Source organism: Amblyomma mixtum, chromosome 9 (assembly GCF_055824585.1).
Source record: "Amblyomma mixtum isolate Tamu chromosome 9, ASM5582458v1, whole genome shotgun sequence".
Lineage (NCBI taxonomy): Eukaryota > Metazoa > Arthropoda > Arachnida > Ixodida > Ixodidae > Amblyomma > Amblyomma mixtum.
In genome coordinates, this window is record NC_143020.1 from 93,791,263 (window position 1) to 93,815,204 (window position 23,942).

The window sequence follows — 23,942 nt, forward strand, 5'->3', positions numbered from 1 at the left end:
CAATAGGCGGATGTACATTTAGGTATCGTGCGGACACGAGTAAAATAAAACTGCTTATCGAGGTCTTTGGGGTAGTGACTGAAGTCTCTTCTTAAAACATCAGGAGTTTTCTTTACAATGTAATTTGTTTTGATCTCCTCAGGTCCGCATAAGATAAAGTCAGAGTGCTTAGTGTTTTGCACTTTATAAGACGGCTAAGAGCGCTTCTTCGAAAAGGTGACTTGTGCAATTTTTTTAGTATCTAGAGTCATGCCCCACTTAGCATTCCAGACAACTGCATCTTATCTAAATCAACTTTTAGGCTTTGCCTGCCATGTAAATCCTACAGTCATATACGAACATTCTGAATAAGGAAATAACATTAACATTGATATCATTTATGTAGAACAAAAAAGAAGATGCGCCTGAACAGACCTCTGGGGCACGCCAGAAGGATAGGACTCTAGTTTCAGGAGCCACCACTAAGAGCGACACGCTGCTGCCGTAGGGGCAGGTACTCGGAAATCCTAGTGATATCGCTGTTATTCAAATTGGAGCCATGTAATTTAGAAGCAAGGAGATCAAGAGCAAGAACGCCAAATGCTTTCTGGAAGTGCAGAAGAATATAATCAACAACCTTTCGTTTATCAATAGCAACTGCGAGGTGATATGTAAACTCATCTACTGTTTAGAACAAACCTTGATGAAATCCGTGGCGTGCTAGGTTAAGTAAATTATGTTTGACGAGATGTGACGTAAATTACAGTATATTACATGCTTCACTGTTTTTCAAGCTATACTTGTTAGAAACGCTTGCCTATAATTTTCCACCATATGTCCCAGCCCACTTTTTATGGTTCGGTATGACCAGAGCTTACTTCCAGTCAAATGCATCAGAACACTTTTTGACAACTGCTGCAGGCAAGTCATCTGGGCCATCTGCAATTGTCAGTTTCACATTGCGCAATAACTTGCAAATACTTATTTGCACTAAAGATAACATCAGGATACTGATCAGCATCAACAGCGTTATCTGTATAACTAACGAGTAGTATGAAAAAATACTGGCAAGAAATATCTGCCAAACGTCTCATCCTTGCACGCGTCATCATCAACCAATCAGCACTTTTTATCGTCGGTACCTAACTATCATTTTTGCAGCCTGCACGAACATATGATCCGGGACTGTTTCGCATCCTGAACCAAGACCATGTTAGCTCGACTAAACTCGGAGGAACACTGCTCCAGCTTCAGCCAATGGAAGGAAGCTCAGGTAAGCTCAGATGAGCATCACGCCAGCTGCAGCAAAGTGTAGAGAGGGTGTGTAGATGAAGAGATGGTTCTTTGAATTAAAAGCAAGAAACCGCACTACAGCATAAGATATAGACGTAGTTCGCGGCGACGAGAACAATGGCGAATCATGTTAAAAGCTTGCACAGGAGTGCTGCCAACAGCGCTGGCGAGAAGACACACCTATATCATGAAGAAATCGGACTTGCCAGGTTGTAAAGAAGAAGCTTAGCTTGTTGTGAGCCACAGATAAAACGAGTCTTCCGTTATTCTGCAGAAAATTGCACCACTGTAGCGACGCTCAAATATTAAAAGAAGACGAACGCTTGTGGTCCGGTTCTTCCACCTGGAAGACCCCTGTCACCACGCGTACAAGTAGACACATTAATCTCTGACTGCAACCGGCAGCATAGGAATGCCAGTTTTGCGTCCAAATGGAATTTTAGATGGAGCTTCTCAGTGTTTAGTACCCCAGGATGGAAAGAATGTCTTGCAGAAAATCACGTGACACCCCTATTCTCATAGGATTAGCGAGCAGGAACTGGCTGTCCGCGTTGGGACCTGGTTAGGAATTATGATAATGGCCCAACTATCCGCAAGAACCACAAGGAGACAGTATTAGCCTTCATGGCGAAACAAATGCGGTCCCAACTCGTGCTTGATAATCCTGCAATGCACCCCGTACTGTCTTCTCTTACTGTGGCGGCAACATTCTTCTCGGCTTCAAATGCCAAGTACAAGGTCCAGCTACCAGACCTATAGGCGTCATTCGCGCGCCCAAGATGTCTTATCATCGGTGCATCATCCAACTAATGCTGATAGCAAGTCAGCCGCCGCGGTGGCTCAGTGGTTATGGTGCTCGGCTGCTGACCCGAAAGACGCGGGTTCGATCCCGGCCGCGGCAATTGAATTTCTTTGGAGGAGAAATTCTAGAGGCCCGTGTACTGTGCGATGTCAGTGCACGTTAAAGAACCCCAGGTGGTCGAAATTTCCGGAGCCCTCCACTACGGCGTCTCTGATAGCCTGAGTCGCTTTGGGACGTTAAACCCCATAAACCAAACCAAACCATAGCAAGTCACACACCGGATGGTGATGCTTCGGTTCGTATGTCTTTTCTCGCTGCCGTGGAAATCAATAAATCAGTGTGGATGGGGCTGCACCAGGAGTGCATCAAGCAATACTTCCGTAAAGCATGGTTTATGGGCCAAGGAACAATTGAGAACACTGTCGGACACCCGCGTGATTAGACGCATATAAGTTTGCAACAACGAATTGTTGATGCACCGATGGCCGGACATGATTTTACGTAAGATGACATTGTTGGTGGGGACTATGACGCTGGCACCGCGAAGTCATACACTCAGGAGACCACTGCACGCGATGTACGAAAGCTGCCGAACTGCCAAGAATCTGAACGCGATCACAAGGAGGACGACCTTGCACTAGATATTGTGACCACTGAAACGTCGATATGCTATATCCAGTTCTAGAAGCAGCTTAACTCTTGGCACTTAGGGTCTCGGCGATGAATATTAACTGTAACCACTCTCGAAGGATTGGAAAGCACCGTCAGTCGTCTCACTTGAAGAGTCATACGCGAAAAATGAACTTCAGTAAGAAATAAATGCTAGTTTCGTTGGGCGCCGTATTTCTGGCTGTAAAATGAGAAGCCCACTTACGGAGAGCTTCGACAAAAACGAACTTAACAAGGGTGCCATGAGGTTCGTTATAAGCAGTCTCAACTCTATTTTTTTCGCCCCAGAGTCCATAATTTAAAACTTCATGCGTATATTAGTTAAACAATTGTCTTTCAGATAAACTAACCGCGTACATAACATGCGCTTGCTGTACACCTCATCTGCGCAGACCGCGCACACATAACATTCACGTTTTTTACAGCAGCAATTTGTATTGATTTAAAGAATCACCCGGTATATGAAAGATCGATACCTGGTCCTATCTTGTCAGTGTCATTTCCAGACTACCGTTTTTGTTTTTTGTTTTTTTTTTTCTGTGCTAAGATAAGATAAATAGTCCAGCAAGCTTATCTTTTTACAATGAAGTACTCGAACGAAGGTGTTCTGAACCATGAGCCGAAAGATGCTACGCCTAAAGGGCTTTGCGCTTAGCTGAAAACATGACTGCTTCTCATCGACCGCTGGAAAATAATTTTCCTCCACTTCTAAAAACAACGAAAATGAGTGCGCTCGAACGCGAAGCTGCAGCTATAGTTAAAGGAATAAAACAGCACATGCTGACTTCATCAGCTTTGTATGAACTATTCTTCTCGTGTTCGTATAGACGTAAGCAGAGTTGTCTAGAGCGTTCGACCTCCGCCTGCGAAACAATGAAAGCGAATTTTTACCGCAGGTATTCGGTTTCGCAAGCAATCTTGTTGCTCAAGCATAGCCGTATAGACGTACTAACGACAAAGACGATAGCAGTGTGTCGTTAACGGAGTAGCTGAGTGAATATTTTATCTTATTTGTCCCAAAGCATACCGCTCCAGCAATCTATACAAGGTAGCCTACGTGTGCACATTTGACAAGAGTCTTCTTTTTTTTTTTTAGGAGAGAGGGTATTTTAGTTTGCTGATGTGAGTTTTCCCTTCGTGCATTTCAGCGCACCTGGACTTAGGGGCCATTGTCTATGGGGCATTGTTTGCATTCTGAACTGCGCACAAACGACGGAGGCAGGAGCCTTCTCTGAGACGACGGAGGCAGGAGCCTTCGTCCGGTTCGAAGGTCACTACTCGGTGGCGGTGATTGTAACGCCGAGCGTCTCGGCCTTGCTGGTTCCGGATGCGCAGTCGCGCAAGCTGCCGTGCTTCTTCGGCGCGCTGAGTAAATTCCTCGGTACCAACTTCGGGGTCATGACCGTCATGGGGCAACATTGCCTCTAGCATGGTGGACACCTCGCGGCCATACAACAGAGAGAAGGGCGTCATGCGCGTGGTCTCTTGTTGCGCCGTATTGTACGCGAATGTGACGTACGGTAGGATGTCCTCCCAAGACCGATGTTCAACGTGCACGTACATAGACAGCATGTCAGCGAGAGTTTTGTTTAGACGTTCGGTCAGGCCATTCGTATGTGGATGGTAGGCGGTGGATTTACGGTGGGTAGTGCCACTCAGCAGCATGACGGTTTCCAGCAGCTTGGCCGTGAAAGCTGTGCCTCGGTCCGTTATGACAACTGAGGGGGCGCTGTGCCTGAGGACGATGCGCTCGACGAAAAATTTCGCTGCTTCGGCTGCCGTGCCTCGTTCGAGGGCCTTTGTTTCAGCATAGCGCGTGAGGTAATCGGTAACGACTATTATCCACCGGTTGCCCGATGAGGAAGTTGAAAAAGGGCCCAACAAGTCCATGCCAACCTGCTCGAATGGAAGTCTGGGCACTTGGACGGGCTGCAGTAAACCAGCTGGCCTTACAGACAGTATTTTCCGTCGCTGGCAATCGTGGCAGCTCTTGCTCTTCTAAAAAAAATTGTGGCAGGTTCGTACATAGTGGCGCACTGCCGCCGCAAGTTTGGGCCAGTAAAAACTCTTTTGAATGGGAGCCAAAGTTCGAGCATAGCCTTGATGACCGGCGGTGGGCTCATCATGAACTGCCTGCAAGACTTCGTCGCGGAGAGTGTCTGGCACGACGAGGAGATAATCCCTTCCCGTTGGTGAAAAGTTCATCTTGTAGAGCACGTCGTTTAGGAGACAAAACGAGGAGTGCGTTCTGGCGAAGGGACGGGGTACTTCCGTAGTACGCGCTTTCAGGAAGTCGATGAGTGGAGCGAGTCCCGGGTCCTCACGTTGGCGCTGCGAAACAGTGACTGCGTCGACACTTGCGATAAAACGGAAGCCGGGCTCTTCGTCTTCGTTCGCCGACTGGATAGGCGAACGGGACAAGCAGTCGGCGTCGTTGCGCTGGCGTCCGGACTTATACACGATGGTCATGTCGAACTCTTGTAGACGTAAACTCCAACATGCAAGGCGTCCAGAGGGATCGCGCAAGTTCGTCAACCAACAAAGAGAATGATGGTCGCTCACGACCTGGAAGCGGCGGCCATAAAGATACGGGCGAAATTTCATCACTGTCCAGACAACAGCGAGGCACCCTTTCTCGGATGCGCAAAGGTGCGTGGCGTCGTTCGGCGTCTGAGGAAGTCGGCGCAGGCGGTGAAAACGTTACCAAATGGCGAGGAACATTAATGACGGCACCATGCTCTCGTAAAAAGTCAAGGCCGAGGATGAAGTCCTTGCAACAGTTGGACAGAATAACGAAAACCGCAACAAACACAGAGTCGGCAATGGTGACTCGTGCAGTGCAACGCCCTAAGGTGTAATAAGGTGGCCACCAGCAGTACGAATTTGGGGTGCAGGCCATTGAGTTCTAACTTTTGCGAGCCGATCCGCGAAATTCTTGCTGATTATTGAGAAGTCTGCTCCTGTATCTACTAAAGCAGTCACTGGGTTCTCGTCAACAAGCACGGGAAGGTCGCCGCTAGCTGTGTCATCGGTATGAGAGAAGTTCGGAGTCACAGGATCACGGTGCGGCATTGGTGTCACCGAATCACGCTGCGTGGTCACAGGGGGGTCTTCTGGACGTCGGTTTCGTTTTTCAGCAACCTGCCCCCCTGAGGTCGCCGCCTTCAGTTTCCCCGGCGTGGGCTTGGCGACCGCCCCTTCAGCGTATCGCTGAAAGTACGACGGCTAGGTGACGAGTTGGGGACGGGAGAAGGTGACCGTTGGCGGCCGTTCGGTGAAGTCTGCCGGGCAGCAAGATATTCCTCGATTTCCCGAGGTCGCTCACCGATCCGTGGGCGCGGGGCATGACGTGAAAATCCATGAAGCCCGAGTTCACGATAGGGGCAGCGCCGATACAGGTGGCCGGCTTCCCCGCAGTGGAAGCAGAGAGGCCGCTGACGAGGAGTGCGCCAGATGTCTGCCTTCCGGACCGGTGGTTGAATGGCGAGTCCCTGCTGCGGTGGCCGCTGGTGGGAGGGTGGCGGCAGAACGGACGGCGGCTGCGAGTCGAACGGGATAGGCTGCGCGGGTGGCACCGCGGGCTGACGGACAGCTGCTGCATAACTCAGAGGGCGTGGCTCTGGCAGCAACTGAGGCGGTGCATACGCTTGCCGGATATCCTCGCGCACGACTTCACTGAGGGCAGCGGCTGTCGGATCAGGCGAGATGATGTGGAGTTTCCGGAGCTCCTCGCGAACTACGTCTCGGATCAACTCTCGCAAAGAGGAATGTTCACTGGCGCTGCACGAAGCGGCCACTGAGCTGAAGGGCTGAACGCACGCAGACTCGTTTCGCCGGGAACGTTGCTGCAGGGCTCGCTCAATGAGGGTTGCTTCGCTGATGAAGTCGGCAACGGTCTGGGGGGGATTCCGCACCAAACCAGCGAAAAGATGTTCTTTTACCCCCTGCATCAGGTGGCGCAACTTCGCGGCCTCCGTCATGTCGGGATCAGCCCGCCGACAAAGATGGGTCACGTCCTCGGCAAACATGGCGACGCTCTCGTTGTGCTTTTGGATACGGGCTTCCAGGAGGCGGCGCGCTCGGTCGCGGCGGTCGGGGCTGGCAAACGTATCGCGCAGCTGCTGGCGGACGGCATCCCAGCTTTGAAGACCGGTCTCCCGGTTCTCCGACCAGGTTTTGGCGCCGTCTTCCAGCGCGAAGTATACGTTACGCAGCTTCATGGCAGAACTCCACTGATTAAAGTTGGCCGCACGTTCAAACTGCTCAAGCCAGTCGTCGACGTCTTCAGCAGGAGCGCCATGGAAACTGGTCGGTACACGGGGCTGCTGGAGGGTTAGATAAGGGGAACTCGCCTGCGCTATGGGATGAAGCTCAACGGGGCGGCGGTCGGGAAGGAGACCGAACTCTGGGGAGAGGCCGTGAACGCGGCGGCTGCTGCGATGTACGGGCGTAGACACCAGCGGGAGTCGGTCGGGACTCGCTGAACCGCTGCGAGAAGAGGTCCGGGACATGGGATCTTGAATGCACCTCCACCAGTGTTAGGTAGCCGTTGGGGCTCGTAACCGAAAGGCTTTAATGGGGGGTTGACGTGGACGGCACAGGAGAGCAAGCCAAGAGCACCCAGAGGAGGCCGGAACCGCTCTTCTTCTTTCACTCGCCGGTGCACGCGACTTGCGAAGAGCAGCCGCCCAGCGGCTGCTTGTGGAAACGTGGCATTATTAACCACCAAAAAATTTGCTGTGACTTAGCTCAGCTCGGCCATGATATAGATAGCAAAAGGTTGGCTAGGCGCTGAGCATAACGTGCTCGGCGCCTAACAACCATGGCAGTCGGTTGCCATGGTTGCCATGGTTCCGGCGCATGCGCAGTACTGGCCTGTGACGACCGCCCGAAATGCTCCACTGACTAGCCTAGTGTAGTCTTCGTTACAAAAATGGTGGATGATTAAGCGGGGTTAGGCCAGTATCGTATTGAGTGCACTAGCATTTCGGTTTACATTCTCTCATTTGGAATTTTATACTTGCGTTAATAAATTCCTGGGAACGCAGCGGTGGTCTAGTGTTCTGAGCATTCGTTTCGCATGCGGGAGGTTCGGAGTCCGATCCCCATTGCCACCGGATACCCACCGGTGAAACAATGGGTACAAGCTTTCCTCGGGTCCAGTGCTCGGCTTATTTAGGTTGAAATGCTTGGAAAATGGGTCTTTGATCTCACCTTGGGTAGAAGAAAATACCTTATGCCATGGCGCTCTTTGGCTACAGATGCCCTTGGGCCATAAAAATCCACTATCATCATCAATAGATCCCTGGGAACCTTCATCCACCACTTCTCGCGCAGCGGTTATGCGTAGCGTCATTGTCCTGCGATGCCATGTGCTGCCATCGGTGGGGCTTGCATGAACCAGATTGTTCATAGCGAGAAACTTCTCGCAACCAATCATTACCCGAACTTCAACTTAGCTCTATAGACAAACAACCTAAGTGGCAAGTAGGCCAGCTGGGTAACGTGAACTTGTCACTTTATCACAACCTGACCACACAAAGGAACCGCACAGACAAAAGCTAAGCGGCTGATTGGAAGTTATGAGCTAGCACACTAAAAAACTTATCAGTTGCGAAACTGCTGGTCATTCTATTTCATTTTTTGCACTGCAGTATACGCTGCGCGTTTGAAAATACAAAGCTACGCTGAAGCTGTCTAAAGGAAGATAGATGCCGCTTTGTCACAATGAGGTAAAAAAAATTGAATATCTAGGACGAACTTTTAGTTCCGTGAAACGGAACACTGCAGGGCTAGAAGTTTCATCGAGCCCAACGTTCTATAGGTTTAAGATGCATCGCTTGAGAACTAGCCTACTTTTACTGGCAATTTTCGCCCTTGAAGCATAACTTACTGCAATGGCGTAGCCAGATGTTTTGTTCAAGGGGGAGCTTATGTTGCAGCGCGGCCTCCTCATAGAATTTGTGGAGGGATGAAACGCAAGAATAATAACTGCATTCCCATTGAGAATGACGTTGTGTATTAGATAAAACTACTCACTGTCTAGACAAGTGAAATATGTATTTTTTAAAATAAAATAATGTATATTCGTATGTCGTAAATACCGAGGCAGACTTAGCTGATACCAATGCTTCCATGTTTTGCGTATTTGCTGAGTAAAGAAAATATCACACGAAGTCCGCAGCTATAGCAGTCCGAAACCAACAAAGCAGTGCACGCCACTGATATCAAAAACGTAAAGGCAATGAAATGAGCAAGTAGAGGACAAATATTTTAATGAATCTTGTGTCGGTCAAGAACCTTTACATTTTTGTACATATGCAAAAGCCAGGGAAAAATTTCAATGACGCTGTCTTCCATTCCAGTGTACTGCACAGCAGCAGCTGTCATCGGTCATTTATTGCGAGTAATTGCACCTTAATTTTAGTCGCAAAAGCGATCACATGAACAGACGAGGAGTTCTGCAAAATATGCATTAGAAGTTCGAAGATAAAAGGGAGCATCAGAATTGCGAAGATACAACTTGACAATTTAAAATTTTGAATAAAACCACCTTGGCACAAGGTCAAAGAAGACGAGGAAACTGTGAAGTTATTTGCACGAAGGTAGTTTTATTCCAAATTTCAAGATGCTAAACCTACTAGCCCGGCAACATGTCTGACTCAACAACTTGACAAAGGACAAAAAAGTGTGGCTGGAAACAAAGTCACAGTATGTATACACAAAACCTCGCAGCAAGATATTTAAATACCCGTATGCCTCCATTACATCTACGTGTCGAAGCAAAAGTCACTCCATATAATGCGTCAAACAAGGCAAATAAACATCTTGCACAATCACAGATAGTAAACTTTACTCACGGAAAGAAAGACGATCCAGGCAAGAACAAAGCTATGCAGTCGCGATATGTACTTGGGCCCTGCTCCGGTCAGTGGCACTTCAAAAATTTCCGGGGGGGGGGCGAAATAACCCCCCCCCCCCCCCTTGGCTACGCCCCTGGCTTACTGGTATGTTACTAATTACTTAGGCTGAGATATTTACTCTTAAAAAACGAGAAAGATAAGGCCTTTCTTTTCAGTTTATCCTCGCGCTGCTGCTAATGTACAGCCTGCTGCAACGTACTCATGACCATGGACGTAAGAAACCTTTAGCATACCGTGTACCTTGTTACCGTTACCGCTACCGGAGTACCAGAATTCTGCCCATTGCCAGTGAGCAAGCGCTGATTGGTCCCGATGCGTCAGGCGTGACCGCAGCTGCCGGGTACGTGGCGCCACGTGGAGCCCTCAAGGCGATATGCGCATGCCCACGGGCGGTGGGCGGGCTCCAAGTACTCCGATTACGCTAACGGTAACATGGTACATGGTATGCTAACGGTGTCTATAGGTTTAGTAGTGTTGATTGTGCCTCAAAATACCGGATACTCTCAGAAGACCCTAAATCCTAAATCAAACATTGACAGCAGAACCAGACGCCCTTTAACTATGCATTTGGTCTGGACAGATACAGTCCTGAGTTTCTCTACCTTGTAATCTAGCTCTGGAAAGAATAATAAGTTGTGCCTATTTAGCCCCACTTAACGCTTATGCAAAACGCTGAGGTGTCTTGAGCAACATGGCTGAAATATAGAGCGATAACGCACTTGAGACGACAGGCGCAAGGATTTTTAGAGGTGGGAAAAAAGTGCATCATCACTTCTCCTCAAATAACCTCCCCTCTTTTCGGTTAATGGAAAATTGAAAACTGACAACTGAGTGTTATTTAAAATGTATTGACTTGATTTTTAATCAGAAAGCTAGAAAATTCAGGGTAAAAGCACGACTTCGTGGAGCACCACGAATTAATTTCGGTCACCTATGGTTGTATTTTTGTACTTGTCATATGCAGTACACGGACGTTATTTACTTGCTCATGCATCACAATGCATCCGCGACAATAATGGTAGTGTTCATTCGCTGAATCTGTCCAACTTACATTATTTTTTTCTTACTAGGTACCTCTGAGGCCCCTAGCATGGGGCATCATATGAAAGATGGGGGGACAGTAAAACAGCAATCGTCTTGATGAGCTCCTAAATTGATATCATTCACCGCGTCCTGTGCTACATCATTCGAGTCAGGGATGACATGATAACAAAATCGGCAATGAGCTGTTGTTCTTGCGGTAGGGGCGTAGGCGGGTTTATGGCGACTAATACGGCTGAAGGGGCGGTGATCTGGGGATGTAACTGATGTCCCTAAAGAATAATCATAAAACATGTGAAAGATCCGCAATCAAGTAATTTTCCGTCGCAATTCAAGGTTGGGCAAGTTATATCGAATATATTCAGTGCTTAATGTTCTACTCCCAGTACAAAACAGCCGGATGGGTGTTGTACAGCCCTTAAACATTTCTAATCCAGATCATTTTGGTGCATTTTAGTTCAGGCCAGTGAATCGTTTCACATATAATAACAAGCATCTAAAGAATTTTTGGCAGTCTGTGTCGCCGCTAACACTTGCAAAAACTAATGTTGCACTTGCAAAAACTAACATCCTCCCCTAGCAGATGTGTAAGTAAAACAGTATCAAAGGGTGGAAAACGCTAGAAAACCGAATAAAGCTAATGTTGGCTGTTTATCTACCACGCTGCCCAAAAAAAACAATAAGGAATGGAATGCTAATGAAACATGTTTGCAAAATGAAGTGTAGAGAATCATTATTTGTAGTCGCGCTATCCTATTGCCTTTTGAAACATGTGATCGCATCAAGAATCGAACTTAGTTGCTGCCTTTTACATTCAGCGCCATTGAGCCCATTGTTTAGGCGCGAATAGGTGGTAAGCTTGTCCTGCGTTCTGGTCAGGCAGGAGTCCTTTGGTGCACAGTTAAATTAATCCAGGCTTTATTCTAACAACGATCAGAGACTTCGCGCTTACGCCAATGACATAAACCTCTCCAAGCGCCAGCGACCCGTGCAGTTATCTTGAACGGGAAGTGAGGAGGCCTCCTCAAGACCGCTTCTGCAAACCCTACCTCACGCCGCCATGAAAGCTGTATGTACAAGCTTCGTCGCTGTCTCTGCTAGCAGGGACACGTCCGCAACGCCTGGGGACATTGCATCAAAATCGAGGAATGCAAGAGCTGTAGACACATGCCTAACAAGGATTTCAACCAGTGCTCGTCGGCATACCCGTTAGTCTGCGATAAACGTGTGCCACAAGTCTGCAGAGAACAATGCATCATTGGCGGCGCCTGTGCTCCCGGTCACGTTCTGTGAGTACTGCGGAATAGTACGCGTTGCTCTTTGACCATTTCAAGCGCGAACCAACTGCCCAGGCAACAGAGGTAATCGACCCAATACTGGAAACAGATGGTTTGGCACTTTATAGGTCCAGTGTTACCAACACATTACCAAGATTTCACCGATTACCTGTGTTGCATGGGTAATAAATGCACTAGGTGGCGATGGATATATATTTGCTGCAATGAAAAGGTGAACATAATTGAGTGAATAATAAACATAAAATTAAATATCTCTTTTAAAACAAATGGGACAGCGAATGTCCCACGAATGGCTTAAACAGGAAGTAAGACATGATGTTGGGCTCGTCCATTCGTGATTATTGCTAAAACTGAGTGAAGACTCGACAAAAAGAGGCACAAAGACGCGCATACTAAGCGCAGAATTTCGAACTTACTTAATTTTGTGAAAACAGGGCGCTAATGAAAGCTATCAATGTGACAATCAAGGTACACACGCAGAAACATCATGCGCAGGGCGAAGACAGTATCAGCGGTGCCACAGTGTGATTAGGAACGATGGAAAGCCGGGATGCGCGGATCTAAGAATGCGATCTCTTTCGTTAATAGAGATAATGAAGGCGACATGACACATTTTTCCCCCCTTTTGGAGATGAAGGAAGCCTTGTAAGGAACTAAAGGAACTAAAGAGCGAGACTGGGTGTGCCCCACTGCTGGCTTCAGCAGTAAATATCATCATCAACAACAACCTTGTTACGCCAACTGCAAGACAAGGGACTCTCCCACATCAACAATTATCCGCGTCCTCTGACAACCACTGCAGCCTCACTCCCGCAAACTGCTTAATCTTATCCGCCCATCTAGCTTCCTGCCGCCCCCTGCGCTGCTACCTCCTCTTGAGGTCCACTCCGTTGCCTTTAACGACAATCGGTTATCTTACCTTCGCATTACATGCGCTGCCCAAGCCCATTTCTTTTCGTTTTCGATAAAGATGCCAACGACCTTCGCTTGTTCCCTAGACTCGCTATGCTCTCGTGCTGTCTCATAGAACATATAATGTGGAATAGGGCCCGGTTATATCCCTTTGCGTGCCAAACCTAAAGCACGAACACTTCCGTCTTAAGGTTCTTTTATTAAAGCAGTTCAAACTTCTGAAGAATCTTTTTAACTCAACATGCCACGAAGGAATCAATCATGTTTTCCAGGCTCAAACAATTTTTTCGCATTTGGCGATATCTGTGGGGAGGTCAGAAGTGCGGAAAGAAGACAGGAATATGGCGCATGGCGTAGCCACGACTTCATTCTACTTTTTTTTTGGAGCTCATAGAAAACAAGCAGTAACTTGCTGAGCAGGCATTGTCACTGCACGCCAGTCCTTGTTTTCTGTCTTGTTCTAGATAGCGAGAACGGTCCTGCCCTTGCGGAAACACTGCCTATAATTACCTGACGCCTGAAAGCAAACAATTTTCGCCTGAAAGCCGACAAAATTCGATCTGGTCACGGAATCGAGCCAGAATTCATCATGTAACAGATGGATTCTCTCTATCACTAAGGCAACCAGGAAGGCTAGCATACAACATGACCAGAACTAATTGTTCAACAACTCGAAATGGTAGTGGAAGTTATTAGTCCAATACTAAATTGAGTAAAATGTTACTCTGATTCAATATTTTAACGCAACTCGGGGATTTCTCCTAATAACTAAATCTCAGATGTGTTTCAGATAAGGTAATAAAATCGCATGGGCTTCGCTGTTGGCTGACTACTCGGACTACGGTTTACATGCGACTGCACATTAAGTTTCTAAGCGGTTCATATAACTATTGCGCAAATTGGAGCTATCAGACACAGTGACGGCGGAGGTAAAGCATATTTATCTCTTGCAGTGGACCGAGGACGCAGTCTAAAACCAGCCTATGCAAGTTCTTATAGCATGTAAAACCTGAATGCATTCTTTTCCATTCAAGGCACAGTGCATGATTGGCGCTGTTTCCTTATTAGCTTCAATTTCAGGCGCACCACCTTGTCTGTCTGTATTCCTCAGTTTCCTGCAGAAAAAACACGCCCTCTGTCCACTTCACACAGCGGCTGGGGCACGTTACTCTTTAATCAGATATTAACGGTGCATTTGTATATATTTATTTAAATAATAATTGCTACACATGAGAACTTGCGCGGCACTTCTGTGCAATAAACGACCCCCTTTCGCTTCCAGCCACTTACGGCAACGAAAAAGCTGCGTTCCTGTCAGCCAGTTCGCTCCCCGTGCTCACACTACTCCACTTTCCAGCTGTGCACAAGCACTTGCCCTCCTAGGTGCTACGGGCCTCCTCCGAAGCGATGCGACACGCGGTGTCACGAGGGCGAGTGCGTCTCCCTGCCCTGGTTCGCGAAGGCATTCGTTAAGGGAGAAGTGTGTGCCGTGGAACCAATGTCCGGCACGGGGAGAATAAAAAAAGACTGTACTCCCGTCAGCTCATTTCTTTCACCGTCACTCCTGGAGCATATGGCCGTCGTCGGCTAGGCGCACCGAGGCACAAAATCTAAAAGGCGCTTGATTTTTTCCACAGAATAAATTCATTGTCGTTCTTTCTATATCTCTCGAGTCTTGGCCAAACAAGCTGGTACAGATTTAGTCTTGTCTTGTACTGCAAATGCAATGCCACTATGAGAGTGCGCCATTGTATAAACTTTTCTGCTTACTCCGCATTAACAGCAAAACGACCTCAATCTTTTCTCTTCAGTCAGCGCCACCGCTGTAAACAGGTTATTTCTCTTCTGTCGTGAACAAAAAGGTCAAATGGCCTTCTTCAACCGCCAAGCGAGAAGGATAGCCTTCCTCTCTGCAGCACTGAGTGCACTCCCTTCAAAAGTTGTACCTCAGGGTTACGACAACATTGGCTCCCCGTCTACCAATCACAAATTGAAATCCCGTTTAGCCCAATAAACTGCTTCCAATCAGGCAAGAAAAGTAATAATTCACTATAGTGCATATAAAATTGGAGGGAATTATAAGATCCGCCTTAAGGCACTAACGGATCAGCTCTCACGTATGCAAAAGGTAATTCTCTACTTCACGTTCGTAGACCCCTGAGAGTCTTCATATCCATCCTGGCGCAGTGGTGCAGTGGTTCAGCGGTGCGCTACCGCCCTGCGACGACAGGTGCACCAAGTGATGTGCATTATCCGGCCCAGGTTGCTTTCCCCAAGCGACAAATCATTACACTAACTGCCATATGCCACGGTGGGCAGTTTCCACACTCTCCAGTAGGCCGGTGGTGACGACGCCGAGAAGTCATGTGACCTAGGTGGCCCAACTCCGTCGTGCGTTGCTGTCAAGGGACCACCTCCCACAGCCATGCCTGTAATTTTCCCTCACAACACCGACACCGGATTTCCTAGTAATCGGGGCATTCAACGCTATGGCGTTAAAACATGCAGACTTTATTTTTACATCCTCAAATTAATAGACGGTTACTTAATAAATAGGATGCAAAGGGGAAACATCATCAAAAGTAGTAATTAAACAAAGGGTTTCTTTCTAGATCTCTTATCATTCTTAACTAACGTTTCCTTCCGCCTTACTCCCTACTAATATGTTACAAAAGAATACTAACCAAAGCAAATGCATTATATTTCCGCCAATAAAGTAGCTGATGAACTCATATACTCATATTACTTTCCAAGGCAGCCAGTTTAACATGAAAAAATGTTAAAGAAACTCTGTTGACAACGAGTCGACGGCCCTGCATTTGTTGCACCCACGTAACCTTCAACACCCCCCCCCCCCCCCAAAAAAAAAAGAGGAATGCGCTGACCTCGCCCTCTCAGACTCTGGCTGTTACAGTTGCCAACTTGGACCCCACTTCTACTGAAGACGGGGCCCCCTCTCCTTCCCACCCTGGTTTAGTCTGTAAGAGGTCCACCTCAAGCCGCTAAAGGCTTCACTTCGCACGGCATGCGCCGTTGATCTTGACAAAGGTACCCAAACTCGTTGTCAGGCAAAGTCGCGGCCATGATGAAGTTAATGGATGTAACCATTACACGTGGGTCCAGCCGCTGGTTCCCTCTTGGTCGAACCTATGCTAAAGATCCGTTCAGTAGACAGGCACGGAGAAAACTCCTGCTAACCGCCACTGCACAGACGTTGCACAAGTCTGCAGCCATTCAGGAACCGCATAGCCAGGCCGGGTCCGGCCCTTGCCGTCAGGCAAACCTGGGCCACTACGCAATCCCATCGGCCCATGCTCGAACAGGGTGGGTGCTTATGACTTCCCGACTGAACACTGTCGTGCTAGCGAATGCCATGTGAACACCACACCCAGGTTGGAACACGCCACCTGCCATCCCAGACAGAAGCGTCTCTCAACGCACTCCATCATGGGATGGTGTCGGCTGTATGTTTTAGGGGCCTGAAATGTTTGAAAGGTGCATTGGATTAAGCTTCATTCGACGCCATTTTAATAAGTCAATCAGTAGCGCTGCCGCCGTGGTTGTACGATATTTAGCCAGACGAAAGAAGGGTGGGGATGTGGGAGTAGTCTAAATTTTAACGCGAAAACATTAGTACCCCCATGTGGAAAGAAATTGTCCGTGCTGGAATATTCGACCATTTGAAGCCTGAGAAGCCAGGGTTAGCCACCTAGGTCACGTGACCATGTGACGTCATCACAGCCTGCGCACCGGATTCAGAATAAACTGAACGCCGTGGCAGGTGGTGGTTAATTATTGGTCGCGGCAGGTTGCTCGGGAAGAACAAACTGGGTCCCACCATCCTCATAGTTGTTAGCACCTGCCATCGCATGCTATGTTTAACCGCTGCGCCACTGCACCAGAGGTGGTGTCAGTATCCGCAGCGATATCTGAAGGTAAAGGGGAGAATTGCCAATTGCTCATATATGGATATTAATGCATTAACGTTATCGTGTCATAGTCTTTATGCGGAACTTTCAGCTTGAGTTTTTTTTTTCTTCGAACAGGAAATGGAATTGCCGTCTATTCGGTTCGATTAAAGAATCGAATAGTGAACGTTCCAAATTTTGGAACCTAATCGAATGAATTCCTATTTTTTATAACACTTTGCGTTTAACCAATTAGAAATTCCAGTTAGACACGCTGTAGTTTTCGTCGACGATTGTGTCCAAAAACAGAACCTGCTCCGACACTGAATCGGTATCTGCCGCAGTCCAAGGGCATCGCTTTCATGTCGCAGCTCTCATAATGCTAACCCATGGCCATCAAGACTGGCTGACCTGGCCGCAGTGAGCCAGGTTTACCGACCCAACTGATCAAAGCTCGAAATGGGAGTAACGTTAGTCCAATACAAAACTAGGTAGAATTTCACTCAGGTTCCAGATTTTAACGCACCTTGGGGAATCCCCTAAGAACACTAAACTCTCATGTGTGCTTCAGATAAGTTAATGAAATCGCATCGGCGTTGTTCTTAGCTGACCACTCGGACGACGGTTTACAATCGGCTGGACCTGACGTTTGGAAGGGATTCAAGCAAAGATTGCGGGATTTGAAGGCGCAATGTCACCGGAACTAATGCATCTTTATCTCTTGCAATGGACCAACAACTCTGACTAATACAAACCTATCCACTTTATTTAGAGCATGTAAAACGTGACTGCCTTCTTTCCCATTCAAGGCACATTGCATTAGTGGTGCCGCTTCCTAATTCGCATAATTTTCAGCTGTTCCTTCTTGCCGGTATCTATTCTTGAGTTTCCTGCAGAAAAACATGCTCCTTGTGCACTTACTGCCTGATCCGATTTTGACAATACATTCGTACATAATTATTTAAATAATAATGCCAACATGAGGTGAGCTTGAGCGGCACTTCTGTGTATTAAACGACGCCCTTTCACTTCCAGCCACCCACGGCAGCGGAACATCTGCGTTCCTGTCAGCCGGTGCAATCCCCGATGCCCACTTTACTCCACTTTCCAGCTGTGCACAAGCATTTGCGCTCCTAGGTGCTACGGGCCTCGACCGAAGCGATGCGAGACGCGGTGTCACGAGGGCGAGTGCGTCTGCCTTCCCTGGTTCGCGAAGGCAATCGTCAAGGCAAAATAGAGTGCGTGCCGTGGAATCAATGCCCGGCAAGAGGAGAATGAAAAGAAAGACAACTCCAGTCAGCTTATTTCCTTTACCGCCACTCCTGGAGCCCATGGTCGTCGTCGGCTAGGCGCACCGCGGCACAATATCTAAAAGGCGCATGATTTTAAGCATGAAATGCTTTTAGCCCCCGTTGTCGGCAGTGTGGTGACGTCACGCCGAGACCGAGAGCCATCATCCGGGCACTGAAATCCACTCATCCGGGCACTGAAATCCACTCATCAGGGCATTGAATTCCAGTCATCCGGGCTCTGAAACGAGAACATCCGGGCACCCTACGAGACTTAACGAGATTTAACGAGACTCTCTAAGCCCTCCTACGCGACCGGCATGCAAGCGCCGGTTGGTCTCCAAAGGAGTAAAAAAAGATAACTGCTGCCAGTGCCTTCTCAATGTTTATCAAGATATCAGTCGCTGTGCGTTTGATAATGCACGGACTTATAATTTCCGATTTCTAATAACGCATGCAAAAAGCACATAAATGCCACGATACACTTCGTTGCCATACGTGATCTCTTAGGGGCTTCGCGCATCGAAGCAAAGCCGCGCAGGCGCACAGGGGCCCGGGGGAGAAGCGCTGCGTTCAAAGGGCAAGGCATCGCGCCGAACGGGTGGTGGCGTTCCTCCCTTCCATTACGGTGCGGTTCGGGTGTCCACCGAGATGGCAGAGAATTACTGGTTTGGTTTGGTTTATGGGGTTTAACGTCCCAAAGCGACTAAGGCTATGAGAGACGCCGTAGTGAAGGGCTCCGGAAATTTCGACCACCTGGGGTTCTTTAACGTGCACTGACATCGCACAGTACACGGGCCTCTAGAATTTCTCCTCCAAAGAAATTCCAGCCGCCGCGGCCGGGATCGAACCCGCGTCTTTTGGGTCAGCAGCCGAGTACCATAGCCACTGAGCCACCGCGGCGGCGGCAGAGAATTACTGCGCCATTTCCTTTCCTCAAAAAAACCTCGCGTTCAAATGGCAAGGCATCGCGCTGAACGGGTGGTGGCGTTCCTCCCTTCCTGTACGGTGCGGTTCGGGTGTCCACCGAGATGACATTACGCCCGTAAACATTTCATGCTTACTCTACTCTCGGTTACGGGAGAGGCAGAGAATTTTTTTCCCTAGAATAAATTCATTGTCCTTCTTTCATTACCTCTTGAGTCTCGGCCAATAACAAGTGGGTACTGATTTAGTCTTGTCTTGTACTGCAAATGCAATGCGACAATGAGAGTGTGCCATTCTACAAACTTTTCTGCTTACTTCGTATTAATAGCAAAACGACCTCAATCTTTTCTCTTCAGTCAGCGCGCCGCTGTAAACAGGTTATTTCTCTTCTGTGGTAAACAAAACAGTCAAATGGCCTTCTTCAACAGCCAAGTGAGCAGGATACCCTTCCTCTCTGCAGCACTAAGTGTACTCCCTTCATAAGTTGTATCTCAGGGTTACGACAGCATTATCTCCCCGTCTACCAATCAATCACAAATTAAACTCCCGTTCAGCCCAATAAACTGCTTCCAATTAGGCAAGAAAAGTAATAATTCACTATAGTGCATATAAAATCGGAGGGAATCATAAGATCCGCCTTAAGACCCTAACGGATCAACTATCACGTATGCAAAAGGTAATTCTCTACTTCACGTTCGTAGACCCCTGAGAGTCTTCATATCCATCCTGGCGCAGGGGTGCAGTGGTTCAGCGGTGGGCCACCGCGCTGGGATAGCAGCTGCACCTAGCGATGTGCATTATGCGGCTAAGGTTGCTTTCCCCAAGCGACAAATCATTACATTAACTGCCATATGCCACCGTGGGTAGTTTCCACACTATTCAGTAGGCTGGTGGTGATGACGCCGAGAAGTCATTTGACCTAGATGGCCCAACTCCGTCCTGTGTTGCTGTCTGGGGACCACCTCCCACAGCCATGCCTGTAATTTTCGCTCACAACACCGACACCGGATTTCTTAGTCAACGGGGCAATCAACGCTATGGCGTTAAAAGGTGTAGACTTCATTTTTACATCCCAAAATTAATAGACGGTTACTTAATGAATAGGATGCAAAGGCGAAACATCATGAAAAGTAGCAAATAAACAAGGGGTTTCTTAAGGGTCCGTTCTGGATCTCTTATCATTCTTAACTTACGTTTCCTTCCGTCATACTCCCTACTAATATATAACAAATGAATACTAACCAAGCAAATGCATTATATTCGCTCCAGTAAAGTAGCCAATGAATTCATATACTCATATTACTTTCCGAGGCACTCAGTTTAATGGTGGCAAAATGTTTAAAAATTTCTGTACACAACGAGTCGACGGTCCTGCATTTGTTGCAACCGCGTAACCTTTGACAATCTCCCCCCCCCCCCCCCCAAAAAAAAAAAAAAGGAATGCGTTGACCACGCCCCCTCAGACTCTGGCTGTTACAGCTGCCAACTTCAACCCCTCTTCTATTGAAGACGGGGCCCCCTCTCATTCCCGCCCTGGTTGGTCTGTAAGAGGTCCACCTCAAACCGCTAAAGGCTTCACTTCGCACAGCATGCGCCGTTGATCTTGACAAAGGTAATCAAACTCGTTGTCAGGCAAAGTCACGGCCATGATGAAGTTAATGGATGCAACCATTTCAGGTGGGCCCAGCCGCTGATTCCTTCATGGTCGAAGCTGTATTAACGGCCCGTTCAGTAGACAGGCACGGAGAGAACTCCTGCCAACCGCCACTGCACAGACGTTGCACAAGCCTGGCCAATCAGGAACCGCATAACCAGACCGGGTCCGGCCCTTGCTGTCAGGCAAACCTGGGCCACTACGCAATTCCATCGGTTCTTGCTCGAACAGGGTGGGTGCTTATGACTTCTCGACTGAACACTGTCGTGCTAGCGAATGCCATGTGAACAGCACACCCAGGTTAGAACACATCACCTGCCATCCCAGACAGAAGCGTGTCTCAACGCACTCCATCGTGGGCTGGTATCTACTGTATGCTTTAGGGGCCTTAAATGTTTGAAAGGTTCATTGGATTAAGCTTCATTCGACGCCATTTTAATAACTCAACCAGTAGCGCTGCCGCCGTGGTCGTACTATATTTAGCCAGACGAAATAAGGGTGGGGATGTGGGAGTAGTTTAAATTTTAACGCGAAAACATTAGTACCCCCATGTGGGAAGAAATTGTCCGGTGCTGGCGTATTCGAGCGTTTGAAGCCTGGGAAGCCAGGGTTAGCCACCTAGGTCACGTGACCATGTGACGTCATCACATCCTGCGCACCGGATTCAGAATAAACTGAACGCTGTGGCAGGTGGTGGTTAAGGATTCGTCGCGACAGGTTGCTCGGGAAGAGCGAACTGGGTCTCACCATCCTCATAGTTGGAAGCACCTGACATCGAATGCTATGTTTAACCGCTGCGCCACTGCACCAGAGGTGGTGTCAGTACCCACAGCGATACCTGAAGGTGAAGTCGAGAACTACCAATTGCTCATAAATTTATATTAAGGAATTAACGCTATCGTGCCATAGCCTTAACGCGGAACTTTCAGCTTGAGTTTCTTTTTTTCTGAACACGAAATGGAATTGCCGTCTAATTGATTCGATTCAGGAATCGAGTAGTGAACGTTCAAAATTTTTTATCCTAGCGAATAAATTCCTATTTTTTATAACACATTACGTATAGGCGATTAGAAATTCCAGTAAGTCACGCCATAGTTTTCATCAACGAATGTGTCATAAACAGGACCCGCTCCGACGCTGAACCGGAATCTGCCGCAGTCCAAGTGGATTGATTTCATGTCGCAGCGCCAATAATGCTGACCCATGGCCTTCAAGACTGGCTGCCCCGGCAGCAGTGAGCCAGGTTTACAAACCCGGGCGCTGGGGCCATGGCTTCTACGTAGCCAACCCTTACCTCCCCTCCCCCGACTGCCCACCCTCTAATAAGATGTGGCGCTATTTTAGGCCTTCAAGCAATGCAGAAAGTTGGGCGAGTTGGTAATACATGTTGAACTTAGAAAAGCGCAATAAAAAGACAGGGACAACAAGATGAAGAAGCACGCAGGACACAAGCGTTTGTCCTGCGTTGTCCCTGTCTTTTTATTGCGCTTTTCTAAGTTCAACATCTATTTTAGGCGTTGTCGTGCTGGTCAGAAGCAAAAAATGACCTTTTATACGCTTATAATGCCAGGCATAGAGTCCCTTTAGTGATGGTGGTGGAAAACGTTTATTTGCTCTATTTACAATTGTTTTTGCGGCTTCAGATGGAGCCTTCCATCTTCTCTTGGGGGTCGGTTCCCCTAGTCCAGGGCTCCGCCGAGGGTAGCTGCCCTGCGTGCACGCCTTACTAGTCCTTGTTGGACTTTCAGGATGTCGCTGGATAGCATCCTCTCCCACTGTTCCGCACTCCGGTTTTCTATTATGGCTAGCTCGTCTATGTTCTGGCAAGCCTATGTGGTATGGTATAGAGTTGGTTTGTCTCCACACCGCGGGCACTCGCTCTCGTACTGCGTGGGGTAGATTCTGCTTAGCATGTTTAAGCACGGGAATGTTCCCGTTTGTAGCTGTCGCCATGGTACGGCGTCATCTCTATTTAGTTGATTGTGTGGGGGCGGGTTTTTTTGTCTGATCCCTCTGTAGTGTATAGCTTTGGGCTACCGGTTCGGGTTCCTCAGCGGGGTCGCGATTGTGAGATGGTGTTGCATACTCCGTGATGGAGGTGAGGGTTGCGGCATTTAGAATTAACGTCCCGTACAATAACAGCTGTTATTATACGGGATAGCTGACATAACTTGGAAGAAGCATGAAACATAGCAGGGCACAGCAGCTGGGGAAACTAACGATTATGTTTTCTAGTACTGCAGCTCTCGTCAGATTATTGTACAGGGTGTGTTCTCAAAATAGTAGGACTCATTTTTTAAATAAAATTTATTCATGAGAATAGTACAAACGATGAGACTTTTTCAAAGTAGCACCCTTCGCACACCTACACGCTGCTGCCAATGAGTTTTCCAGTTTTCGTACGCCTCCAGGAACGCCTGGACCGGAATGCTGTTTAGCTCCCTCGTCACGGCCTGTTGAACCCCGTTGAGCGTCGATTTTATTCTCAGGAATAGAAAAAAGTCTGGCGGGGCCAAGTCGGGGCTGTACGGGGGCTGAGGCAGCGTTGCCGCCTTATGCTGGACAAAAAATCGTGGTCCTCATTCACATGATGAAGAAGATCCTGGCAGATCGCTTTCCGGTTGCCCTTTTGTTCCTCTCACAACACTCCCGGTACCAACTTCGCGCACACTTTACTCATGGCTAAGTTTTCTTTCACGATCTCAAAAACTTGGGTTTGAGGAATGCTCAAGTCATCAGCAATCATTCTGATACTCATCCTACGATCCCTGTTCAGTAAATGTTTCACTCGCTACACATTTTCGTCGGTCTTGCTGGCCGAAGGGCGTGCGGAGTAGTGGTCGTCTTCCACTCTTTCCAGACCTTCTCAGAACCGCTTGTTCCACACAAAAAACACCTGATCTACCCATGGCAGCGTCACCATAGGCCTCCTTAATCGTGTCGCGAGTCTGTTTGCCCGTTTTACCAAGATTTAAACAAAATTTGATCGCGTATCGCTGATACAGTAAACACTCCATGATTCTGCGTGAGGAGACGTTTCGACAGGGCTTCACAGTACAAGCGACCTGCTATCTTCAACGGCCGAGAGCCGACTGGCGATTTTCCCCAGCATTCCCAATTTCCCCCTTCAACGATCCTGCACGCACAGACCGCCTCTCGTCCGCCCGTTTGCCCAGGAAAAAACCAGTCCTACTACTTTCAGAACAGACCCTGTATATCTTCCGCAGAAATAGCTAATAAGCTAGAA

The 23,942-nt window shown here is 48.1% G+C and overlaps 1 pseudogene; it reads left to right on the top strand.

Moving 5' to 3' along the window:
* The first annotated feature begins 8,470 nt into the window (after window positions 1-8,470).
* Window positions 8,471-18,103, top strand: LOC149330175 (zonadhesin-like; annotated as a pseudogene).
* Window positions 18,104-23,942: the final 5,839 nt, after the last annotated feature.